At 35.1% G+C, this 16686-nt stretch overlaps 2 long non-coding RNA genes across 2 annotated transcripts in view; both read right to left on the bottom strand.

Moving 5' to 3' along the window:
* Window positions 1-452: 452 nt before the first annotated feature.
* Window positions 453-5827, bottom strand: LOC148130883 (uncharacterized). Its single transcript, XR_015749413.1, has 3 exons — window positions 4350-5827; window positions 3767-3904; window positions 453-2383 (listed from the first exon to the last, which is right to left on the bottom strand). It is a non-coding gene; the product is annotated as an uncharacterized LOC148130883 (long non-coding RNA).
* Window positions 5828-14049: 8222 nt separating this feature from the next.
* Window positions 14050-16686, bottom strand: part of LOC148130884 (uncharacterized) — a 209593-nt gene continuing 206956 nt past the window's right edge. The window contains exon 4 of the long non-coding RNA XR_015749112.1: window positions 14050-14873. This is a non-coding gene — a long non-coding RNA (uncharacterized LOC148130884). The remainder of the gene's footprint in view (window positions 14874-16686) is intronic.

A 16686-nucleotide genomic window follows, 5' to 3' on the forward strand; every position in this document is an offset into this window, starting at 1 on the left:
AAAATAAAAATGTGCTTTATCTTTAACATGAAAAATGTTTAACGACTATAATCCTGACAAAGAAAAGCAGTATTGTTAATATAGATTGGTTAAATGCAGGGGTGGGATCCAACAGGGTTAACTACCAGTTTGGTCATTTACGAGGTTCGGTGATTTACGATGTGCTTCCCTGCACGCTGCTGGTGCACGCCTGTAAAGCATCATCAGCATGCTGTGTGCAGAGAAGCAGCCTTTCAAAAAGCCCTTTTTTTCCTGCTTTTTAAACTGCAGCTGTGCCTCGCATGGCAGCTGAAGTTGAAAAAAATCAGGAAATAAAGATCAGGTAAAAGCCTGGGTGGGCAAAAACATCAGCAGACATAGAACCGGTTCTGTCTGATGCTCTTCAGAGCTACCGGTTCTACAGAGGTGGACAGAACCGGTAGAACCCCACCCCTGGTTAAATGCCAGGAGAATAGGAGCCTGATAGGTTGTAGCTGGAACCCTTGCTGCAATTGTGCAAATGTGATTCTCATCTGTCCAAAGGTGCTTTTTCAACAATGACCTGGATGACTGAGAATCTCCAAAGACATGATCCTCATCTGTGTCACCAATGATAACTGGAAGTCAAGGAATAATCCCAACTATGATGGGAAACAGACTACTCTTTCTTAGCACATGTCATGAAAATGTGGATGATCAAAAGAAGAGAAAAATCTATTCCTCTCCCATCAAATCTGTTGGTGGTTTGGATGAAGAGAGAAAGAAAACTAGAAGGTTGGCCCAGAATGAATGCTTTATTTGTATGGCTAGTAGGTACATCCTTTTTTCTAGTCTAATTCTGAAGTGGCAAATTCACCTATAAAATTATGTATGTAGGTATAATGCTATGTGAAAGCTAGTGTGATCCAGAGGGAGCAAAGATCCTTTTGACAGCAAATGCTGGAAAAGTAATAAAAATGGCTTATGGTTCCTAAAGCCTCCAATTCATAATTCTAGAAATGCTAATGGGGAAATGAGGACCTTCTATCTGTTCTTGGATTATATTTTTCATTTTTTTAAAAAATGGCAATACTGGATGTGGCTGATGGGAGACCTATGACCACGTCTTCATAATCAGTTTAAAATCTGTTTTGTGTTTAGTGAAGATTTAAAATGCAGCACAAGATAATATTAGAAGCATTTATAAAGATTTTTTTGTATACCAAATGTGACTGTATAAGTGTTATAGTGCATAGCTTATCATTATCACAATATCTAATATTAACAGGGATATACTATTTGCTAGACAGATGGTTAATCTCCTTCTTCAATACTTTTATTTCAGGAAAGTATATTTGCTGAAGTCAAATAAATATTAGTAATATGTTTTATGATTTTTTTTAAAAAAAATCATGATCTTTTAATCTGTTTCTCTAGCTTTATATTTATATTATTTAAGTTCTTTATCTATATTCCCATTAATTCTTTAGGGAGATGAGATGGAGAGACCATGGACTAAATAAGAAGATGTATACTCAAAACACATATAGAAGGGCATAGAGGCATTCACTGTGGGTGACTCCTATTGAGATTCAGGGAAACAGTAAATTAATCTGCAAGGCTATATTGATTAACGATCAAACAGTGGAAAGGCTTGTCTTCAGAAGTTGTGGGTGCTTCATCACTGGATGCTTTTAAGAAGAGACTGGACAGTCTCTTGTTTGAAGTGGTATAGGGTCTCCTGCTTGAGCAGGGAGTTGAACTAGAAAACCTCCAAGGTGCCTTCCAACTTTATTATTTGTAGTCTCTTGGTAGATCAGATATCCTGCTTTGTTTAAAATTGCATGAGCATTCTTGGAGAACAACTAGGATGAATATTTCTTCTATGTCTGTTCACTGATTCATACATTGTCTTTTGTTCTTAAAATTGAATACTGTTTTTGAAAATCTGTATTCTACCCAGCCATGACTTCAGCATTTTTTTTTCTCAAGCCATTAATTCTTCTTGCATATGTTTGTTCAGACCTTATTCATCATCTCTGAATGAGCAAAAAATCACAGTCTACTTCTTCCATACTGCTATTCACTTTTGTATACAGTCCACATTCATCCAACACTTGATCATTCTTGATACTGTTTCTTTTTGTTTAATTATACCACCCACAGCCCCATTTCCACTGCATGCAACTAATTTTTACATTTCTCCTGACACACACAGTTCTCCCTTTTCTCACTGTATGTTCCCACACACAATAAGGTAAGCACAACATGTTCTTCTGTAGGCCATTTTTACTCTTTGAGCAAGCACTTATTATTGAAACAGTGTTTGTTGGTACACTTCATGTACTTTTCAGGATGCTGGTTGAACTTCTTTTATTTATTTTCTTTGCTGTTTGTTTTTTGGTTGTGTCTTCTGGTCAGTTGTCTGAGAAAAATAAAAGGAGCAATAGGTTTGACTATCAGAAGGATGTACTTGATTGCTGTCCAATCCCAATTAACTAAAAGTGACTGTTTCTTTTTCTTTGAGGCTTTAACCAAACTGACCCTCTATTATCCATACAGTCTAGCAGAAACTGTCCAAGACAAAAATCCCCAGTTAGCATGGAAAATTAAATACACATTCTTTTTTTCCCTCTAAGTTACAGATTCTTTCTTCTCTTACTTGAGCCCTAGGTAAAGCAATTTGATGCTGTGATAGATGTAGAAATAGCTTCATCAGGTCACAATGGATATGTATCAATGTGATTATTTTCCTTTTAAAACACAACAATTCCCATACAAACTCAAGTGAATAAACATAAGCCAGTAGTCAGGGATCTGCTTTTTTCTCCCCATCAAACCTGCTTTCAAATGTCATTGATGAAGTTTAACTCTTGGGCTGGTTGCCAAGTGCCACTGGCCAATCCCTTCCCTGTCAGATTTTCTGGGTCTATCAGATTCAGAACATTGGTGGAATTTATTTTTCATTTTTATTTTACATTAACTTGACAATGCAGTTTACACACAGAGAGATAAGCCCTGAAATGAATTAACTGCAGAGCAGTATCACACATAGCCCTCAATGCCTTGGGATAATATCCCAGAAACTCAATCAAAGTATATTTTTATTATTGGTCATCATGTTAGACTTGAGAGTCTAATTAAGAAGAGTCTAGGTCTATTTATCAGTGTCCATAGAGATACATTCTTAGTTTAGTTGAAGATCTTTTGAATGTTCAAATAAAAATGCTGAGGTAAAAGCAGAGAATGGTAAAACTAAACTGCACAGTATATTACTGGTACTATTATTTTATTTTTACTTTTATAATGGCAGGTGAGTATGTCTGTTAAAGGAAAGCTTCACTTCCATTTTTCTTATGCAAGGGGAATGGAGAATGGAACATTATTTTTTTTAAATCTTAATCTAAGCACTGAGTTTCTAAGTAAGGGCATTTTCAGAGTTTTAAGCTGGATCTTTGCCCTAGATCAGATTGCCTGTGTGTAGGCCACATACAGGATTTGTACAGTGAAGATTTACAAATCTGTTTGCTGGGCAAAAGAATTATGTAACTCCTTATCCATGTTACCAGATATTCCATCTGATTCATTTTTTTATCTAGAAACTAAAGGCATGATATGAGAAAAAGCTTGTCCATAATATTAACTCAAAAACCAAGATCTTAATTTGATAATTTGATATATATGCTTTTTATATTTAGTTATACAGTAGTTTTATGCTGAATGTAATAAAATGTTCTTAAAATTACAGTATAATATATTTCTTTAAACATTTAATATTTAATACAATTTTATTGATATATTTGGTTACCTTTAATGATACAAGACATTCTGCAAAGGAGGAAGCAAAGAAATAAGTATTCAGATATGCCACAAAGTCCATGTTTGTTTTTTTACACCTTTACAAGATATGGAATATTTCAAGTAAGAAAGAAATAATTGCTGGATCCTCTTGATATAAGAATTTGATTAAATTGAGAATTTGACTACAATTGAGTTGTAGGAGAAAGAAACATGAACATGTTTGTGTATCAATATATAGTCTTAAAAGGCAAACCTGCATATCATAAATTATACTTTTGTTTCTACTACCATTATTTAAATGAAGACAAATTGCTTAAAGACAGCTACATAAGTCAACCAGTTATGTTGCCAGATGGAACATTAGAAACATTATGAAAGAAGAAAAACAAATGTGGTAGAAAAGTATTCAGAACTATTTCCAAATGTTTCTGAAATTTACAATAATACATACCCAAAACTGATTCATAAAACTTGAACATTCTTAAAACAGTTTCTACTCAATTTTTATTTGTTTGTTGTGTGTGTGAACCATTTTTTGTAATTATAATCTTAATTCTGACATAAGAACAGATTGTTTCTAAGTTATTTACTTTTCAGATTTGATTGCAGAATTTTCATTGTCCAGACTGCATCTTCATCAACTTCCATTAAGCTCCTTTCTCTTGATTGCCAATGCATTTTTTCCTCCAAATTCATACATAATTGGTTGGACTGAAGAAACAGGATAAAATGGATATTACAAGTAATGTTTTTGATCTGTGGGAAAATTTGAGAATACCATGGTTTGCCAGAAAACAACAGATGGTTTGAAAGCAAAGTTCCCACTTAGAGCAGAAACTTCTTATTTAATCCAGGAAAATGTCATTATCCAAGTCATTGTCTTGTTGTATCATTTGTATTTCCAGTTTGATTTTCAAAGCTTTAACCAGCCTCTTTTGTATATCAAGTAAAAGAAAAAACTTGTAATTTTCATTGCTTGCTATTTGTAATTCCACTTTAGCTGTCCTATCTGTATCTTACAATCTATACGGTTTTTTTTTTTTTTTTTTTGTATTTTTACTTTGATTTTCAAAACTTTAATCAATTTCTTTGATTAAAGTCAGTAAAAAAGTACTTAACAATATCATTCTTTTAGCTTCTTATTTGCAACTCTACTTTAATTGGTCTCTTTATTTTATAATCTACATTTTTTAAATTATCCATTATTTCCAGTTGTAGTATTTCTAATTTCTGATATCATACAGTTCAAATTTCTGTATTGGCTTAAGAGAGACAAAACATTCTGGTTCCTGTGAAATATGGTTAATTTTATTTAATTATTTCCAAATTTTGTAATAAGTATCAATGGACCCTTAATTTGTTTATAATGTTCATAGATTGAAATCTTATTTAGCTGTTTGCCATTTATTACCAATTCTTTAAATTCTCAAATTTATAATTTTATTTATTTTTAATTCAAGAATGAACTCACCAGATAGTTTTTCAAGTCTGTCATTCCAAAGACTAATAGCTTTAGATTCCTAAAGAAACAATTTCTGAAAGTGATTAGAAAGGGACATTAGCAAATTCAGTATCCTTTCAGAGGCTGTGCTGCATTTGTGAGCATAATGGATGGTCCCTTCATATTTGGCACTCAGACCCATTTGGTATTGTTGTTATGCAGGATCCTCATGAAGAGCATTTATCTGGAACACATGGGAAATGATTTCCCATCCTTTCCTTGTTCAGAGAGGTTTCAAAGAAAAGAGGTTTGCTAAAACCTTAAAGATGGCTTCAAGAAAAAAATGAAGAAAGACCAAATCCTACAACAACGTCTGAATAAATGACAGATCAAGATTGTTAGAAGCAAGTTGAAGGTTTGCTTGATTGTTACAATTAGATATAAAGTTCTGGTAATCCTTTATGGGCTTTTTGTTGACAGGGCTGAAAAGCTAATGCATATAGATAAGAGATGTGTTACAAGAAGAAGAAAAATGGGAAGAAGATGGGTTATGGGAAGATTTATATCCTTGTAGGGGTTGAAGAGTTATCATATTTGCTTTTACTAGTTGTGATGAAGATTGGAAACACTTGTCTCAAAATCTCAAAACTCTTCATCCTCCATAAGCATACAAATCTTTCCATAATCCATCTTCTTTCATACTTATTCTTTTTCTTTATCTTACTTTTTTTCCGTTCTTTGTACTTTTTATTCTTTCTATTTCTTTTTTTCTCATGTTTTGTTATATTTGTTTTTTTGTAATGTAATTAATATCTTTAATAAAGATGAGAAAAAAAAATTGAAGCAGAAATCATCAGGTTTAAATTATTATATTTTTGGATACATTCTCCAATACATACCCCTCTCTTATGCTGGGAAAGGTAGAAATAAAGAGAAAAACAATGATTAGCAGTAAGAGGAATGGTTTTGATAGTTAGCATGGCTTTACCCTTGGAAGACCTGACCATTCCGGATGGATCATCCTGCAGAAAGTCTATCTATGTCAGGAGTCTTCAAATTTGGCAAGTTCAAGACTTGTGGACTTCAACTCCCAGAATTCCTGAGCTGACATGAGTGAGGAGGAATTCTGGGAGTTGAAGTCCACAAGTGTTAACACTGTCAAGTTTGAAGACCCCCTGACCTATGTCATCCCCAAGATCAGTGCTGACTTGATGGCACATAATCAATTAATTTAATATACTAATAGGATATAAGAATTCTAAAATAAATGTATGAGAATTTCATCAAAAATTTACTATTTTTGTAGTAAAAAGTAATCTTCCATTAGACTTAAGGATAATTGCTACATAAGGAAAATAAATTTTCAGTACAAAGCTAAAGTCATTATTAATTACTATTCCTCTTACTTTTCTTCATTTAATTTCTAAAGATGTGAATGGCAGCTATTTTTCCTTATGTATCAGTCCTTGTAATAGCATTGTTAAAAAAAACCTTAATATTAAGAAGAAAAGGAAGCAATTTCATTTATTGGGACTTCATCTCAGCTTTAATATTGTACATGCAAAATATTGTACATGCAATTTCACAGGAGAAAAAATCCTTCAAAGTATTACATGGAATATAAGAAATCATTTGGAAGTTTTCATGTAATAGCTTCCCAATCAGGGGTGGGATTCTGCCAGTTCATGCCTATTCGCTAGAACCAGTTGTTAACATTCTAAGCAGTTCAGAGAACTGGTTGTTAGAAGAAATTACTGGCCTAATCCTGTAAGGAAGGCAGGAAGGAAACATTCTGATGTTGCTTACAGAAACTGCCTCTCCGTTAACCCTTATTACATTCTTGGCAGGACTAGACTTCATGTCTTAGGAACTTCTCTGGAGTTTTTTCCCCCTCCTTTGGAGGTACTTTACTTGTGTGGAGTGACCATTCAAAGTTACAATGGCAGTGAAAAAAGTGACTTATGACCATTTTTCACACTTACGACTGTTTCAGCATCCCCACAGTCATGAGAGGCCAGGCGAGGAGATGCATGCTTCAATGTGAGTGATATTGAGTTGGCCACACCCAGCCAATAACATGACCACCAAGCCACACCTGCAAACTTAGCCACGCCCACAGAACCGGTTATTAAAAAAATTGAATTCCACCCCTGTTCCCAATCCTTAATAATGCAGCTAAGTTCCTGTTTTCCAACTTTTTGTTCATAGTTTGAAAGTTTTTTATACTTCTTGTTTAGTTTTGCTTCCAGCTCAAATTACATCACTTTAGATTACAGCCTTGGCTGCGCTGTCATCAGCTGGAATAATGTTTTGCACTGAGATATGTCACCAGCTCCCCAAATACCTTCGGCAAACAAAGAAATAATGACTTTCTTGGGTTTTATTCATTTCCTTTCTTTTCTTTCTGTTTCCCTTGTGACTCACTGACTGTTTATAGCAGACTTCTGGGTAGAAAAAAGAAAGTATATAAATAGAAAGACAAAACAAAAACATTAATAAAGTAATTGCTTCTAAACATTTGATTTTCAATTGGAAAGAGAACAATGTTGTCTTTATCCTTAAAGCAGAAGCTTCATGTGTTGTATGTCACCATAAGCAATAGTGAAAAAAAAACTGGAAATATATTTCAGCAGTATCTGGAAAGCCACAGATCTTCCAACTTCATCTTTTTACCAAAAGTAAAACCATTTCCCCTAACCTTGGGAAAGAGGATGAACACTTCCTATGTGTATTCTCCAAATTTGTTGAACTAAGGATCCTATACCCATCAACTGGCTGAAAATTGTACTATTGTTGTGATTTAACCACCTGGAATAAGGTTATAGCAACTTTATATTTATTGTATGGTTTCCTGCAAATGTCATTTCTTTAAGGTTGTTTGGCCTTCATGTGCAAAATTATACTTCATTGTTGCTATAGCTGAGAAACACAATCTGTCCCCCAGTCCAATCTCTGAAAGAGAAGAACCAAGTAGTATATATAAAGACATCTTTTTTTTAAAAAAAAATGCTGTTTTATTTTACTATATTTTACTATATATATTTATATATAATGTTACCATCTTAATTCAGAAACCCAAACTATAAATATATTACAATTGATGCTTTCTCTGGTATCCAAATGATGAAAGAAAGCTTATGATAAATCCAAGTACATGGAGACATTGAAATAGGGAACTCCAAGGACTAAGATGAATTTAGATTGACCAAGTAGACAGATGATGCTGAAAAATAATCAATTTGCATCTACACCATAGATCTAATAAAAGTTATATCATTGATCTTCTGCTTAGTCAGAAGTAAGAGATGCTTATGCATGGACATTGACCCAATTTTAAAAATAAGGATAAATTGTGTTCAAGATATGCAAATCAGTATTAATCTGGTCCATTTATTGATCATTACTATAATTTATTGTTCTAGTCCTTCTTTTTAAAATATATTTTATAATCACAGGAACCATTAACCATTCATTTGTCTTTCATAGTTTAAATATATTATTATTGGCATTTATTAGTATTACCGTTAAGTACTGAGCGTCACAAATCATGTTTACACTTTTACTTTGTAATAGACTTTCTAGCATATATAGACCACACACACAGAGATATACACACACACTTTTCTTGCATTTTCAGAGCTCTTGAGAAAAATCACATTGCCAATTTCAAAAGCCGTTACAAAAATTTATGCCACCAGATAAAGACTGAATGCACCAATTATCACATTAAACAAGAGGAAAACCTTCTAAGCACCAATTCCACCCGTGCTTTTTACAATTTTGTAAACAACAAACTAAAAGACTCAAGGTCCATCCCTCCCTTGATAGGACCTGATGGTAAAGTCTGCAACGACGACACCATTAAAGCCAACATCTTTAACACATTCTTCGGCTCAGTATTTGTAAACAGCAATGGATCATGCCCAGTATTTCCTAGCCGTACCACAGATAACAACAATGATCTAATACATATCGATTTCACAGAAGACAATGTTGAAAAAGCACTACGCAATCTAAAACCATCTCTATCTATTGGACCGGATGGAATATGTGCCTACTTCTTAAAAAGCTATCCACTGCCATAGCCAAACCTCTAAGCATAATCTTTGAAAAATCTTTCAGGACCAGCTCCTTGCCTAACCTATGGTCACAAGCCACAGTCATCCCCATCTTCAAAAAGGGAGACCCAAGCCTAGTTGAAAATTACAGGCCAATCTCCTTATGCTGCGTCACCTGTAAAGTCATGGAATCAATTATTAACCAATCCATCATCCTCCACTTAGAGACAAATAACCTACTCTCCAATAAACAATTTGGTTTCAGAAAAAAACTATCCTGTAATCTGCAACTCTTACACTGCAAAAACATATGGACGACACAACTCGACCAGGGCAAAGCAATAGATGCAATCTACATAGACTTCTGTAAAGCCTTTGATTCAGTGGTACACGACAAACTACTCCTAAAAATAAAATCCTATGGTATCTCTGGACAACTGAATAACTGGATAGAAGCATTCCTGTCAAACAGACAACAAATGGTCAAAATTGGGAGCGTCCTATCAAATTCAGTACCTGTCAAGAGTGGTGTCCCCCAAGGCAGTGTTCTAGGACCAACTCTCTTCATACTCTACATAAATGACCTCTGTGATCATATTAAGAGCAATTGCGTTCTCTTCACTGATGATGTAAAGCTGTTCAATACCACAGACAATACTGCTACCCTACAAAAGATCTTGACTATGTATCAGAATGGTCAAACAAATGGCAACTTCAAATCTCAACAAATAAATGCTCTGTCTTACATATTGGCAAAAAAAATCAGAAAATAAAATACAAGCTGAATAGTCAAGATCTTGTTGATGACCCAAGCTCTGTAAAGGACCTTGGAATACTCACCTCTAATGATCTAAGTGCTAGAGCCCACTGCAACTACATAGCCAAAAAGGCATTAAGAGTTGTTAACCTAATTCTACGTACCGTATTTGTCGGCGTATAAGACGACTTTTTTGCCCTGAAAACATGCCTCCAAGTGGGGGTTCGTCTTATACGCGGGAGGACTCCGACTCCCACTTCGAGCTTGAGTTGCAGCCGGGAGGGAGGCTGGGGGAGTGGTGTGTTTGTGTGTGTGTGTGTGTGTGTGTGTGTGGTGGGTGTCACTCGCCACGCGCTGCGCAACCTTTCCCCCTCTTCCTTCCTTAGCGGTGTGGGGAGGAGAGGATTCGAAGATCCTCACGTGTGGCGTACTTTTCTTTTTCTTTTTTCTTTTTGCACGCAGGTTTTGCATGCGGCGGCTGTAGGTTAAGGATGGGGAGCCCCGGGTGGGTTATCAGGTTTTACGGTGCTTCCAACATGTGCGAACGGTGGGAGAGCGGAGAAGAGAGCGAGCGAGCGCCCGCTGTGTGTGTGAAATCCTGCCGTCAAAGCAACACTGGGGAGGCAGGGTATAAATTTACCAGGTTAATGTAGCAATGGTGATTAATGCCCAGAACATTGTTTGCGGGTATTGGGGTGTGTGTGTGTGTGTGTGGTGGTGGTGAGGAGAGGTTGTCCTTTGAATGCGGAAAAGTAGGTGTGACCTTGTGTAGGAAAATAAAGAGATCCTTTTTAGCGTGTTTGGCTTCTTTGCCTCCCCTCGTTCGTTTTGATGTGGAGATAATGGCCTTCGGGCGGAGGGGAAGAAAACGGTAGCTGGATCATTTCAAATTTCACTTACTCTCCTGCCTCACTTCAATATGTCTGAGCGACTCCAGATACTGGAAGACTTTTGAATGAAAGTGTTACCTCCATTTTTTTTTTAAAGAGGGCCACTTGGGGAAAAAAAAGATTCTAAGGAATTCCTTGTTTCTTGATTAAAGAGAGGCATTGAATATACTGTTCCTTGGCAGCCTTTTCAGTGTCCGGGTTTTTGGTGTGTGTGTGTGTGAGAGAGAGAGAGAGAGAGAGAGAGAGAGAGAGAGAGAGAGATCAGCTGTATTGAGAAGAGAACGTTTCCTGTGTTCTCATTTTTATTTACAACATATTTTACGCTTAATGGTAAGCAATGAAAAATATTTTAAAACTCATTTTTAAACTCCATAGCTATTTGCATATTCTTGGTTCAAAATTGGATTAGCTCATTTCAAAATTGTCCAAAGCAGAAAAGTGCGTCAAAAAAAAAAAAGTGCAAAAGTGGAAGGTGTGTGGAAGAGGGGGTAGTCTTATACGGCGAGTATATAACAAACTCTATATTTTGAGTGGAAATGTTGGGGGGTCGTCTTATACGCCCAGTCGTCTTATACGCCGGCAAATACGGTAGCTTTTTCTCTGGTAATATCACACTACTAACCAGAGCATACAAAACATTTGCTAGACCAATACTCGAATACAGTTCATCAGTCTGGAACCCACATTACGTATCTGATATTAGCACAATTGAGAAAGTCCAGAAATATTTCACAAGAAGAGTTCTCCACTCCTCTACTCGTTGTAGAATACCTTATGCCACCAGACTTGAAATTCTAGAACTAGAAAACCTTGAATTACGCCGTCTTCGGTCTGATTTAAGCATGGTATATAAAATCATACATTGCAATGCCCTACCTTTCAATGAATACTTCAGCTTCAACCATAACAACACAAGAGCACACAATAGATACAAACTCAAAGTTAACCGCACCAAACTTGATTGCAGGAAATACGACTTCAGCAATAGAGTTGTCAATGTCTGGAATACTCTACCCGACTCTGTAGTTTCTTCCCCAAACCCCAAAAACTTTAACCTTAGACTGTCTACTATTGACCTCACCCCTTTCCTAAGAGGTCTGTAGGGGGCATGCATAAGCGCACCAACGTGCCTACCGTCCCTGTCCTATTGTTTCTCTTATTCTTCTTTTATTTTTCTTATATGTACCCATTTCATGTATTCACAACTATGTATACACTTATACTTATCTTGTAAACAATTGGCAAATCAAATAAATAAATAAAATAAATAAATAAATAAATAAACATTTATATAATATCTATAGGGCTGTATAGTAGTAAAATATTTTTCACTTTTTTCCTGCATTCTCCCTCCTTATTCATGCATGCTAAGATTTAAAAACAATGTATTCTGATCATTATGTTATGTATTTTATTAGAAAGGCTTACTTTTTTTCTTCACTCATTATAATTCATAAACAATTTTGTTTGACCACTGTAATAACCCCCAAGGGTATTTTAAAAGTTCTATCGTATTTTCCTTCCTCAAACTCTTTTTGTAACTAGAATATAAACTTTTCTCTTTCAAGACTTCTATTTCTTTCATAAATAAACTAAACTGTAATGCTGCATGTTTAAACTTAGTCTACTGGATATAAAAAGATGGAGGAGGCTGGTTTGCATTCTAAGAAACAATTTGCTTTCTGCATTTTCCAACAGTATTGTTACACAAATCCTCAGTATTCTCCACAGCATTGTTAAATATGGTAACCAACTTCTGTTATTTTCATGATGGAAAAGACAGGGATAATTTATCAAGATCTGAGCTGAAATAAAACACTTTGAGAAAAAACAAGAGATTGAGCAAGACAAGTTTATTTTTATTTATTTATTTTATTTTGTCAAGCGATTATTAGATAACAGGTATAAGTATAAACATGGTTATGAATAAATGAAATGGATACGAATAAGAAAAAAGAAAGAAACAATAGGACAGGGACAGTAGGCACATTGGTGCACTTATGCACGCCTTCCTAAGTTCATGAGACATGGTTTGCCAGTATATTTAAATCAGGGTTAAATTAAGTGATTGGTACAAAATGTATTATTGATTCTATCTGGAATTATTAATGGTTTAGCTGTTAGAAGTTTTGTATGACTATTTACACATATTTGTAAGATGCATATGAGCTTCAGGAAACAGACATTTGAACTGTTTCCCAAAATGTGGCTTATAGATCTGTGGTGTTTCAGAACAGGTAAACCAATGAAGCACTTCACAGCCTACACTTACTGAAATTGAAAAGTTGCCCATGATTCAGCTATCCCAACCTTTCCTCTTAGGATATCTCATTAGGGAGTCAAGAAATCCTCCTGCCTGTTTCCAAAGAAATATTTCTCCTTTGATTATATAGAAGTATAGCCACAAAAAGAATTTGTACAAGAAGAAAGAGAAAAATATGCTCCGTGAGTGTTTATTTCCAGTCTTCAGAGTAAATGAAAACTCAATATAAAATGTATTGCATCAGTCAAAGTGCAGATTGCAATTCATTGCCGCATGAAATGCTGTTACTATATACAAGAAAATGGTACACTGTTAATTTAAGCGAAGGAAATTTAAAAAATAATAATAAGGAAAGCAAAAAAGCATGCATTTGGAAAGCCAATGCAGAAGCCTGGCTATATTTTCAAGGTAATGTTTCCCTCCATAAAGCCAGATGATGGAAAAAAGTACTTATATCCAGGGGTGGGATTCAAATTTTTAAACAACTGGTTCTGTGGGCGTGGCTTGGTGGTCATGTAACTGGGTGGACATGGCTTGTGGTCATGTTATTGGCTGGATGTGGCCAACTCAATATCACTCACATCAAGGCATGCATCTTCTCGCCTGGCTTCTCATGACTGTGGGGATGCTGCAACAGTCGTAAGTGTGAAAAACAATTATAAGTCACTTTTTTCAGTGCCATTGTAACTTTGAATGGTCACTCTACACAAGCAAAGTGTCACCAAAGGAGGGGAAAAAAACTCCAGAGACTTTCCTGAGACAGGAAGTCTAGTCCTGCCAAGAATGTAATAAGGGTTAACGGAGAGGCAGTTTCTGTAAGCAACACCAGAATGTTTCCTTCCTGCCTTCCTTACAGGATTAGGCCAGTAATTTCTTCTAACAACCAGTTCTCCGAACTGCTTAGAATGTTAACAACCAGTTCTAGTGAATAGGTGCAAACTAGTAGAATCCCACCCCTGCTTATATCATGTTTCAGTAGTTCACATGCTCATTGATATCAAATGACACAAAAATATTCATCCATTTAATTGCATCATTTGGTGCTGCTTTTCCTTATTAATACACATGATTAAAATAGTATCTCAAAAAGAATGACTATTGGGAAGACATGAATGAAGACACTAAACACTATGGTAAATTACACATATACTCTGTACTCCATATTCCCTAATGACATAGGGGGATATAATGCATTATCTCAATTCCAGTAACAAAATGAGATAGCTAAGAACTCTGTATTTCAAAAGTAAAATAGTAATATCAGTCCGAGCAACAAAGTTTTTATTTTTATCTATATCCATAACTATATTTTTATCTCTTTATATCAGAGTCACATTGCAAAATGTTCTTTAAATATAGAAAATTTGTACAGTCTATTTGCAAATGATCATACTGTTTTATTCTCTGTATTGCATTTGTTAAGCATAATCAGAGGTTATGAATAGTATCACAGCTTTTTTCAAAAGGTATCTTGAAAGAAAATTTGTATTGAGACAATTCTTTTATTTAAACATTGCTATTTAAAAATACATCTGCTCCTTCCTAGCCAAAAATGATGGGGAAAAAACCATGGGGAATGCAGGAAAGATATGAAGATTGAAGATTATGATTTTAGGATAGTACATAGAATAGCATATGGCAGAATTTATACAATTAACATGATAGGAAACTGTAGTATTCATAGAAGGCATCTATTTTTTTCCACCTGAAAAACAAAATATATACAATATACATTTTCCCCAGGAACTATTTGGAAATTTGTAAATGTATGATCCAGGACCTATCCTAATCTGTGTGTCTGGAATGATCAAATTGAGGCTATTGTGTATGGGTTGCCTCTCTCTCTCTCTGTGTACACATATTTTTTTCCTCTCTTTGAATTGGATAGATTTGATAATGAATAAGATTTATAATGCACTAGTTTTTTTCAACAGTGATAGAATTTGATAGTTGGGCTTGCTATTGTATTTTCTTTGTTACCCCATTGAAAGCAATCTTATTTCCCCTGATGCTAAGGGAATTTTATTGAAAAATCTTGGATGTACTGAGACAAAAAATAGCCTTAGCATTAGATATACGGTCTTTTCTACAAAGCATTTCTAAAATATATTAATAACATAGTAAACAATATGCTTGGAGATCGGAAAACATTTTTATTAACATTAGTGGAGAAAAATTCCTAAATGATATGAAAGAAACAAATTCAGAATATTGTATTTATAAAGTCCAAACAAATCTCAGTTCTCATTACTTTTATAGAAATGAGACTGAATATCCCAGTGTTTTGTGGTTTCATGAAATTGTATCACAGCAACCATTCTGAAGGACTCTCTTCAGAAAGTTCTTATGTAAAATGTTGTGGGATATATTTTATTGAAACTGTTGTAGAAAAATCTTTGCATGGCCATACATGTATTAAGAAGCCCTTGTATAATTTTTACTATTGTTTTTTTTTTTACTTGTTTTTTCTTTGTACTATTCTATTAAAAGGTTGTTTTTTTTTTTTAAAGTCCCATGAATGAAGTAGCTCCTGCCTGGATCTATATGGCCTTCTTCCACTATTGTATCATTCAGATGATAATCATCTTGTGATAATAAACAAACTAAATGCTAATAGATCTTAGCATTTTCATGTGCAGCCTCTGTGAATTCCTTCATCACCTCAGGAACTAGGCCAGTAAAGTCACTGTCCTCATAGGGCTAGTGATTACCTTATGGCTGTGAGAAGAACAAGAACCAGGGAATGGGAAATTAACTGTTTTTCCCTAACAGAACTTTTACCTTCCATATTTTCTCCTTGAATGCTCCTTTTCTTAACTCTTAACTTGCTTTAGGACAAATTGGTCCTTAAGTTGGTTGTGACAGCCTCCTGGACACATGTAGATTCTTCCAAGGGTGATGGTTGCTGTTGCCACTGCTTACAGTGGTAACACTGAATAGCAAGTGGGTTGCTCAGGAAGAAGCAGAAAATGGGAGAACAGCAAGGAAGGCAGGAGATTTGTGCTGGCTGGATGGAGAGATAAGTAGCAGGGAAGGAAAAGAGAAAAACCTCTTCCTGATTTTGATTTCCTCACATTGGCTTGTGGTTAGTGGTAGAATAGTGAGCTTTTCAAAGTTGTTCTATGACAGGGGTGACAAGCTCACATTGTCATGGTGACATCACGTGTTATATTGGGACTTTGTTCCCCTTTGCTAAATGGACATGGGCATGGCCAGCATATGATGCTTCCGTCCGTGGGCCAGAAGTTTGACAGCCCTGTTCTATGAGGTTGATATTCTACTTGGCATAGGGTAGAGAAACTTTAATTACCAGAGAAGTTTTAGTTTTTAATATTGACAAAGCAAAAAGTTCCACAGAGACAAACTTACTGGAGGAGAGATTATAATTTTTCTGCAGGTAGAACTTTTCATGATAGATAAGAAGCAGAGACATGACTACTAATGCTAATTTTATTCTAGGGCAACATTAACAGTAAGGTTGCAAGTATTTGTCTTCTTCTTTCCTTTTGCTTTCTGGG

The sequence above is a fragment of the Notechis scutatus genome, chromosome 4 (genome assembly GCF_049901735.1).
Source record: "Notechis scutatus isolate UNSWTSFEM ecotype Mainland chromosome 4, rNotScu1.2, whole genome shotgun sequence".
Taxonomy (NCBI): Eukaryota; Metazoa; Chordata; class Lepidosauria; order Squamata; family Elapidae; genus Notechis; species Notechis scutatus.